General features: G+C 44.9%; 1 pseudogene; it reads left to right on the forward strand.

Annotated features, from left to right (window-relative positions):
* The first annotated feature begins 1070 nt into the window (after nt 1-1070).
* On the forward strand, nt 1071-1984 carry LOC125532424 (annotated as a pseudogene).
* Nucleotides 1985-11046: the final 9062 nt, after the last annotated feature.

Below are 11046 nucleotides of genomic sequence, written 5' to 3' on the forward strand. Positions count from 1 at the left end.
AAAACCATACGTCCTACTCTTGTTTATATCAATAGAGTATCAAGTACAGAGTTGATCTACCTCGAGATCATATACCATGGTCTAAACCCTAGAGGTATGATGAGTAATGTCATAATGATCTAGCATATATCTATCAACTAGCCTAGCCTCGGTTTATATAATCCACCAGAGGCCTAGGATAACAAGAGTCCTAGTCGAATACGCCTGTGGGGAGGAGTCCTTGTCTTGATCACCAAGTCTTGTGGAATCTTCCTTGTGTATACATCGGTTGTCCGAACTGGCCCTTGAGTATACGGCCATGGGGGTCCTCGGCCCAATCTAACTGATCGGCACACGATGTGGTGAGTACCTCCTAGTCCAGGACACCGTCAAGGGGAAAACACCATATGATCCGACTATATTAACAAAGCCCGTGATACATCAAGATCATGACATATCAAGAACACAAGAGAGAGAGAGAGAGAGATTAAACACATAGCTACTGGTACAAACCCTCAGCCCCGAGGGTGGACTACTCCCTCCTCATCGTGGTGGCCGCCGGGATGATGAAGATGGCCACCGGAGATGATTCCCCCTCCGACAGGGTGCCGGAACGGGTCTAGATTGGTTTTCGGTGGCTACGGAGCCCTGCGGCGGCTAAACTTCTGTTCTAGGTTAACCCCAAAGGGTTTCGGAATATTTGGGAATTTATAGTGCAAAGAAGGGGTGCGGGAGGCCACCGAGGTGGGCACATCCCACCTGGGTGCACCAGGGGGCCTGGCACGCCCTGGTGGGTTGTGCCCCCCTCGCCCCCCCCCCCAGGTGCAGCTACGGCCCATTAGGTTCCTTCTGGTCCAAAAAAGTCTCCAAAAAGTTTCGTGGTGTTTGGACTCCGTTTGATATTGATTTTTTGCGATGTAAAAAATAAGCAAGACATAGCAACTGGCACTGGGTACTGGGTCAATAGGTTAGTCCCAAAATATGATATAAAGTTGCTATAAAATGATTGTAAAACATCCAAGAATGATAATATATTGGCATGAATACTTCATAAATTATATATACGTTGGAGACGTATCATAAAGCGAGAGATGGTTGTGCACGAGGAGGGCAAGATCATGCTGACGGAACAGGGACCGACAATGGAGCTCTCTATGGTCTCTATGGACCTCACCTTGCTCCACTGCCCCTTATGCCTCCGCCCCTTGAAGCCTCCAGTGTATGAGGTTCGAATACACCTCGTCCGTTCAGCTGATCGAGCAAGGTGCATGTTTCTTGATTGATGTGGTGTTCGATTGATTTGTGCAGTGCAAGTGAGGGCACCTGGCCTGCGCGGACTGCCACGGCGAGCGCCCCGAGAACCAGCGGTAGTGCCAGAAGTGCGAGCGCGGCAGTGGCTTCGACGTGCGGAACACGGTGATGGATGTCGTGCTCTCCTCGGTGAGGGTGGAGTGCCCGCGCGAAGGTTGTGGGCTCTACGTCACTTGCCATAAGCTCGCCAATCACCAGAGCGAGTGTCCGCTCGCACCCTGCAAATGCCCCGTGCCCGTCTGCGGCTATGAAGGCCCACCACCGGCGCTCTCCCACCACATCAGCACCGTGCATCCCATGCCCGTGCACAGGATCTAGTACGACAAGGTGCTCCAGCTGCAAGTGCCACTGTTGGATCCACGGCTCTTGCTGTTCGCGGAGGAGGACGGCCACGCGTTTTTTCTTAGTCGGCGGCGTGCTTGACATCGGCGCTCCTATCGTCGTGTTGGTCGTCTGCATTAGAGCGGGGGCGTCCCCACTGCCGCACTACGCGGCCAAGCTGTGGGTGAACGGCCCGCTGGGCGAGCCCAAAGGTAGGACCGACGCCGTCAAGGTGGAAATGGAGATGACAAGCAGCAAGGTTCCCGGCGACGTCGTCGTGCAGGAGCTGACCTTCTTCACAGTTCCGCCCAAGCTGCTGGCCGGGGCTAAGCTAGTGTCCCTCCACATTCAGATTGACAAGCTCACGTCCTAAATGATTATACAGTACCTTCTGTTTATCTTAGTAATATGCTAATATAGGGGTTAACTCAGTCTACTTTAGCTTAAGAGATGGTGGGTTTTGGTGGCGATGGAGCAATTACTTCGATATCAGATTAGCAGTTAAAGTAATTTCCAACAGTCGAACAGATATTTTGTGTTTGTTGGATATAAAGATCCTTTGGGTAAGAAGTATAACAGCGTATATGCTTGTTTGTTCAGGAAGTGTTGCATACTTGTGCGAGTTGATGCGACACATCAAAGTAGTAGTACTACTAGTAGTACTCCCTCCGATCCTAATTTCTTTGCAGATAAGTCGAGGAACAAATACCAAGGAGGGTTTGGTTGTGTCTATACTTGGACAAATCACCTGACTGCGCACCAGGAAGACGAAGCTTGTGTCGTGTTGGTGCCGTGTGCGGCCCGCACATTAACCAAAACCTCGCTCCTCCAGCTTAGCCTCCGCATTTTAAACTTCTCAATCTAAAGCCCAAGGAGCAACGGGAAACCTATGATAGAGCCAACCGGATGGTTGAGAACTCTACAATTCGTAGCTACAGATGCGTGTGTGAGAGAGGACGAGTGCGTGCGTGCACCTCTTATCTTCCTGTATAACGTGCTCCCTACCAAACATGACATGCAATGGTTAGGTAATTGCATGCAATGCTATTAATTAGCAAATAAAAATTAAGTTCTCTCGTTTTCCCCTCCTTCTTGGTCACGGTGCACATTAAGTATCGAAAACTCTTCAAACCTGTTCACACCGATCACAACCTAAATGGTTTCCCACTTAGGAGCGTATTAGTACTTTGTTATAAATACTACTATGCCAAGATGACTGCACATTCCTCCTCAACTCCTCATCCACAAAAACAAACAAGTCATTCAGCATCCTTCCCTTGCGTCTGCCATGGCCAGGGTGAGTTCTAGGTCAAGAGATTACCACCAGGAAGAGGCGAGCATGGAAGCGGAAGCACGAGAGATGTCCTGCCTCGCCACGAAAGCAGCCGACATGTCCCGCAGCGTGGAAGTAGCAGCACAGAGGTCCCGCCGCATTGCTGAAGTAGCACGGAGGTCCCGTCGCGTCGTCGATGCAGCAGAATGGTCCGGTCGCGGAACGGAAGCAGCAGAGATGTCCTGTCATGCCGCGAATGCAGCAGAGATGTCCTTCCACGCCGTGGCGACCTGGGTAAATGTCTCGCGGGTAGGCGACGACTCTTACAAGCGCATGCATGCGATCGTCCATAGCCAGATGGATCAGATCTCCGGCTGGGCGAGGTTGCATTACGACATGAAATCCTCGTTTGAACAGGCTACCGGCGTCATCCGGCAACTAAGGGAGGGCAATGAGAAGCTCCGGGCCAAGCGCGACCTGCTAAGGGTGAAGATCATCGGAAGTGCAGAGCATCAGGAGGAGACCAGTGCCTTGTTGAAAAGGACCGGCGTCATCGTCAAGAAACTTATGGACGAGAATGAAATGCTCCGCATCGAGCGCCAAAGGCTGGTGGAGGAATTTGTGGATGCTCTCAAGCAGTGTGTTGAGGACACGAAAGAGCTCATCGCCGCTTGCCGCAGAGACTAGTTCCCGCGGCCTGCAGCAACGCATCAAGAAAGTAGAGATCAGCGAGCCAGATCATTGTCTTCCTTCTTCTTTTGCCCTTGTGTATTTCAGGCGTAGCCGCATGTAGCTTTTTTAATTATCTTCCTAGTTATGTAAGACAATTATTATCCACTGTCGTCGTCCTTATATATTCATCAGTCTTGTAGTAGATGCTATATAGGTCCGTCGGATCTTACATCAAGATCCATGCAAAATTTTCTTTTCAGATTTTCTTTTTTCTCTCTTAAATCTCAGTCGAGTGAGACATATCCACGCCATTAAACAGGGGCTCGGGCGCCATTAATGGAGACCTTGGGAGAGAGGTGGGCGGCAGATGGAGGTCAAAGGGCTCTCCTCCCGATAAGCACGCGTAGGGGTCTGATCGCACACCTCCCATACTCAAATAGCAACCCTGCATGGCGCCTCCTAGCTAATAGAAAAGGGGGATGCATGGTGGCATGTAAATGGTAAGTAGAACGCCCACGGTTTCAATAATACTAGTGTTTCCGATTGTAACGTGACAACACTTGTTCCAAAATGACTTTGTTGATTGTTAATCTGTGCGCCTTCGCAAATCGGACAACAAAATTACCACAACATGTTGGTGCCATGTCATGACACCAAGCCAAGTTTCATGATTTTCATGTGTGTTTTGGATTTACGGGTATTAAAAAACCAAGTTTATCAATGCTTTCGGCCGAGCCACGACGCCCAGATGTTTGAATTTCATTCACATTTCTTGCATGGGACCTAGAAATTTACTCGAGGACACACATGTGATTTTTCAACAAACTTTGGTGCATTGGAGCATGTGCTTGTAGTTCAAAATTGAATTATGCACATTAAATGACCAGAAACTCAATTAATGTATAAAAAAAGCCAAACGAACCCAAAATAATTCCAAAATTTAACATGACACTCATATAGTTCTATGTTGACTCTGTAAAGAAAATCAGGGGGGCAGCGTATATCGTTTCGTACACAAAGGTGACATCTTCCCTCTCAGAACCACGAGCATTGTTGAGAGAAGCTACAGTTTGCAAGAAGCTTATACCAAAATTTGTTCCAATTCGGCCAATTTTTTTGCCACAACATGTTAGTACCATGACATGACACCAAGACAAGTTTCATGATTTTCAAGCATGTTTTGGATTTACAAGAATTTTAAAACCAAATTTCTCAATGTTCTTGGCCGAGCCACGACACCCAGATGTTTGAATTTCATTATCATTTCTTGCATGGGACCTAGAAATTCACCCGAGCACACACATGTTATTTTTCAACCAACTTTGGTGCACTGGAGCATGTGCTTGTAGTTCAAATTTGAATTATGCACATTAAATGACCAGAAACTCAATTGATGTATAAAAAAGGCCAGACAACCCCGGACTAATCCCAAAATTTAACACGACACTCATATAGTTCTATGTTGCCTCTGTAAAGAAAATCAGGGGGGGCAGCGTATATCGCTTCACACACAAAGGTGACACGTTCCCTCTCAGACCCACGAGCCTTCTTGAGAGAAGCTCCGGTTTGCAAGAAGCTTAAACCAAAACTTGTTCCAATTCGGCCAAGTTTTTTACCACAAAATGTTAGTGCCATGACATGACACCTTGCCAAGTTTCATGATTTCCAGGTGAGTTTTGGATTTACAGGAATTTAAAAACCAAGTTTCTCAATGTTCTCGGTTGAGTCACGACGCCCAGATGTTTGAATTTCATTCCCATTTCTTGCATGGGACCTAGAAATTCACCCATGGACACACATGTGATTTTTCAACCAACTTTTGTGCACTGGAGCATGTGCTTGCAGTTCAAATTTGAATTATGCACATTAAATGTCCAGAAACTCAATTAATATATAGAAAAGGCCAAACGAACCCGGAATGTAAACTTAACTAATATCTTCTCTATGTGGGGCATTTAATAAAGTCTATTATATATGTTTTCTACCCTATTCAAAGTTAGTAGATATGAAAGTTAGATGCTATCACATAATCTATTATTGGCACTATAGGGGATGTTGATTCCTATCAACTACCATATCCTAAAGGTTAAAAAAGGTACATAATCATCTTCTCTGTTATGCACAGTGCACTTCCAACCCCTATACAATGATGCACATTAAACTGTTGATACGATTTTTATGTAAACCAGAGGCTTAAAATTGATTTTCATATTGTTTGAAATTGTGTCAATAAAGATTTTTTTAAGAATATTGTTTGCTGATGTTGTCGGATGTGTGTATGAAAGATGTTTTTTCCCTCCCGTTGCAACGCATGGGCATGTTTTTCTAGTGTATAAAAAAGGCCTAACGAACCCGAAATAGTTCCAAAATTTAACAGGGCACTCATATAGTTCTATGTTGCCTCTGTAAAGAAAATCAGGGGGGAGGCAGTGTATATCAGTTCGCACACAAAGGTGACACGTTCCCTCTCGGAACCACGAGGCTTGTTGAGAGAATCTCCGGTTTTGCAAGAAACTTATACCAAAACTTGTCCCAATTCAGCCAAAAATTATACATATGAAAATAGGGTTTAGATTATCCCGAACATCTCGCTACCTAGACCAATGTACTGTGATTTGAATTCAACAAAAAATGGATACAAATATTTGAATTAGAGACCGTATGGCACATGTAGTTCATAGTGATTACTGCTATATGCATGTTTTTTGTTATCAAGATAATATTTAAATGATGGTATAATTTGACAATAGACGTATTCAAATAAGGAAAATTGATTGAAATTTAGTCCATATGGTAGACGACAATATATATGTTCATAGGGTGGAGTAAAATGTTCATATATGATGGAAGAACAAAATGTAGGACTACATCCATTATAAACCGCTGCTGATTTAGATCACCGCTTCTCTACTACTAGTGCTCGAACGCCCAAAACATCTATTGCAATGCTCTGCTACCAGTGTTCGAACCGCTGCTGGAAGATCAAAATGTAGGACTACATCCATTCGAAATCAACATAACATGGATTCAAATATTGAAATTCGAGATCCTGGCATTTGTAATCATATAAAAAGGGACATGACTCTTTATTGTGGTGGGAATTGATTTGTTTTTTGTTGTTGTTGAGGGAAGTGCGAATTGATTTGGTACTGTACAGGGTAATCTTGTTCTCCCGATTTTTTTTAATTTTTCTTGTAGTTTTTTCAATGGAATTTATAGCAATATGGTAAAAGGGGACATGACTCTCTTGTGTCTTGTATGAATTGTTTTTTTGTACACATTAAGTTTGTTCTGCCGAACATGGAATCCGCGCCTTGTTATCCCGAAATTTTCAAGCTCGAGTATCTTTTGTCTCATCTGCTATGAAACTTCCGCCTTTTCAACCCGCGTCGCACCTTATTATCTCGAAATTCGACACGCGCCAAAACTCCCTCCTCATCCAAAATCGGTCCTGCAGCCGAGACACGCGAAATTCCCCTTCTACCCCTCAGCCGGAAATGTCGGCTCGACATCGCATGGTCAAAACCGGTGGGGGTACGCAGGTAACTTACCCTACATTTCGAACAAGCGCGTCCCTAAGCCATGGCTCCCCCTACCTTCCCCTTTGTCCCCCCCATTCGTACACCGAGGCCGCCAAAACCCGCAAAACCCCACGCTCCTCCCCGGCCTCCTGACCGCCCCAGTCGGAGACTCTTCCCCGATGACGTCGTCCACCACAACACTCGTCACCCCTCATCCACTGCACTAGATGAGGATCCATCGTCGATCTCGTCGTCCCGCCAAATCAGTCGCCCCGTCCTCCACCTCCAAGGAGCTGCCTCGATGTTCGCCTCGTCTATTGTGCCACCTCCATCTGCACAGCACCGCCTTGACCTGCCCCACCGAAACCGCAGCACCCTCACCAATTCCTCCGATGAAGCCGAGGCCTACTCAGTGCCACCAAGGAGGTTCTGCAATCACTGCTGCATTTTATCTTTTATTCGATCTCACGGGGCTACCAGTGCTCGATACCGAGCAGCCATGGTGGGTCTCCATCGATGGCACCATCGTCGGCCACTTCATCCACGGCGTCTCTCCCCCATGTCGTTGCTTCCTCGACGGTGACTTCCACACCGGCACTAGTTGCAGCTACTCCGGCTCTTGCTCGCGCTGCGGCTCTGTTCTTGATGTTGGTCGTGCTGCTCTTGCTTTTGTTCGTGCTGCTGCTCTGCTCTGCTATTGCCGTTGGTCGCCCCGCTGCTCGCTCTTGCTCTCATTTGTTCTGCTGCTCTGCTCTTGCTCTCACTCGCGCTGCTGCTGCTGCACGACCTCCGGCAGCTATAGGAGTTGCTGCTTTAGCACTCGCTCGCCATGCTGCTGCATGACTAGCTCTCTGCTAGTGTGTTCCCTGCTCGAGCGGTTGCTGATTTAGATCGTTGTTTCTCAACTATTAGTGCTCGAATGCCCTAAACATCTATTGCAATGCTCTGCTACTAGTTCAACCAGTTTCGATAGTAAAATTCAGTTTCAACTATAAAGTTTAGTTTCTTCAGTTAAGTTCAGAGTGAACATTATTTACAGCATCTGTCAGAGCGGCCGTGGTGCGGCTGATGCATTTTACATGTAGCACTTTTTGGTGATGTATTTTACATCCTCTATTGCAAATGATATTAGAGTCCACATTCAGATTAAATTTGTCTGTCTTCTCCTGCTTCAGCTCGCCGCCGTACACCTCACCAGAGCTGCTCCAACGATGGAACCGTCCATCACAGCGGAGCTGTACCCTCGGCGCCATTTCCAGAGGCCTTAGATCTTCTTCCCCACCTCCGACAGTCACACCAGCATCACTATCCTCCACGTCCAACCCAATGATGCTGAGGTCGACAAGGCTATGCCAAAGAGGTTGTACACTCGTCGCATCATTTTGTTACTCTGCATTCATGTCGATCCCTCAGGGATCCTTTGCTATGGAACTAATATGGTACTACTATTCATGCATTTGGTTAGAAGGAGTGGAGCAAAGCAAAACTGGAGGATTTTTTCCTTTGGTGTCTCTTTAAAAGAAAAAATGTAAGAGTTTTAATATCCACTTAGACGTCCTTTTCAAATTAATATACATGAAGAACATGACTAATTGCATTACTGTCATGATAAGATTCTTATTTTTTTCATTTTCACGTGGTTTGACTTTAATTTGACCATGTTTCTCCATTCATGTGTTCCTCCTGTTCATGTGAACCAAAAACCCAGGTTGACAGAAATCCTATGTTTCCAAATGCTCTGTTTTACACGTGCATTGCTATCCTATTCCTGTGTTTTTCATGTCCCTGCGTTTATAGAATCCTCCAATTCTAAGGAGCCCTTAGGATTTACTTCATTTTCAGATTGGCGTCAAAGAAAACTCTATGTGTTATGTCCTGCTCCTGCTATGTCGTCATCCACCCCACCTGAGGTGCACCATCGACGGAAGCGTTCATTGCAGCAGAGATTCCCCCTGCAGACTTTCTTTCGCCACCTCAGATCATCTTCCCTATTGCCAGCAGCCACGCCAACTGCATTACCATCATCCACTGAGCAGATGAACCTGAGGACTACACAGTTCCGGAAGAGAGGTCGCACTCTTTCGTGTTTGCTTACGTTATACATTAGTTATTATTACCTGCTACTGTATCGTTCAAACTTGAGTTTTAAAATGCCCGTGGGGCACATATCGAGGCAGCAACGGATAGTATATGTCTACTATCTGGTTCATCTGGGGTCTTCTGTGTGGTTCATGTTGGGTTGGCAACAAACAGTAGATGATCCATTGTCTATATTTTTAAACTGAAGCTATAATCTACCTGGTATCATTAGTTTTGGATCTATCCACTCGTTTGCTACCATCAGTCTTGATTTTTGCATGCACCCCTTAGGCCTTACATAATCTAACTATGTTTTTTTATTATGCATGTCAGTTAATGTACACAATCGTACTAAACATGTAGAGAAAAAGAGAAGATTGTTGCGTGGGAATATAATGGCATGCAGACTCCGCTCCATGGTGAGCGAAGTGCCCCCCCTCCCGCCATTCTAGATTGTATTCCAGAGGAAGATAACTATTCAGATGGGGATTCAGAGGGAGCCGACCACTCCTATTTACCACATGAGGTGTTTGCTCTAACCTGGCATGCCGATGTTGGTCATATCATGCATATGGCGCCTCGCATTGCTTACATTATACATCTTATATGTCATCAGCTTAGTTTAGATTTGCTTTGTGTGAACGCCACCTGTTTGGTTTCTATATCATATATGGGAATTATGCAATGCCATCTTCTTTAGCCAGGATACATATACGTCAATCATGCAATGCCATCCTGTTTAGCCAGTCATCGTATATGTGAATTTTATCATGCCATATTTTTTTATAATGTATTACATTTGTCAACAATGTTTACACATTCATCTACTCTTCCTGTGCATCAGCCATTTGAGTCGGTCATGGGAAAATCTGGAGTGAACCAGGTCTTTTGAGCAGTCAGTGCTACATGTCGATGCAGATATCTTGCTGGTTACAGATAGCTCCTCAGAGGAGGATTCAAATACAGATGACCAGTCGTATGCCACCCCCCCCGAGGTGCATGCTCTAACTTGGCAGGGTTATATTGCTCATATCATGCATATGGTGTCTTGCATTGCCATGCCATCTGCTTAGATTAGACATGCTTTGTGTGAATGCCTCCTGTTTGCTTTCTATATCAGATATGTGAATTATGCAATGCCATGTTTTCAGCCAGTTATCATATATGAGAATTAAGCACTGTCATGTAGCCAGGCATCATATATGTGAATTATCTCATGCCATCTTTTTTTTCATTACGTATTCCATTTGTCGACAATATGTGTATATTGAACTACTCTTCATGTGTATCAGCCATTTGAGCCGGTTATGGAAAAATCAGGAGTGAAAACAAAGTCTTCAGAGCAGGCAATGGTACCTGTTGAAGCATATATCTCGATGGTTACAGGTAGCTCCTCAGAGGTGGTCCTATATCCCACCTGAGGTGTATGCTCTAAGTTGCAATCTTTATATTTCTCATATCATGCATATGGTGTCTTGCATTGCTTAGTTTATACATCATATGCACAATATTGAATTCCATCTGCTTAGTATATGAATCAATTATGTCAATTATATCATGCCATCCTGTATACTTAGACAACATGTATGTGAATTATTTCATCTCAACCTATTTTGGAAAGACATCATATAGTTTTGTCATGTTATCCTGTTTAGATACTCATCATATGTTGAATTATACCATTATATCCTGTTAAGTAATCCATCATATATCTAAAACTGTGTCATGCTATCATGTTTAGTTAGGCATCATATATGTGAAATTGTGTCATGCTGTCTTGTTTGGTTAGACAACATATATGTGAATTACCACATCTGTCTATCATACAATGTCTATACATTCAATTTCTTTTCTTGTTTATCAGCCATTTGAATTGGAGGGGGTGATGGT

The sequence above is a fragment of the Triticum urartu genome, unplaced genomic scaffold (assembly GCF_003073215.2).
Source record: "Triticum urartu cultivar G1812 unplaced genomic scaffold, Tu2.1 TuUngrouped_contig_9889, whole genome shotgun sequence".
Taxonomy (NCBI): Eukaryota; Viridiplantae; Streptophyta; class Magnoliopsida; order Poales; family Poaceae; genus Triticum; species Triticum urartu.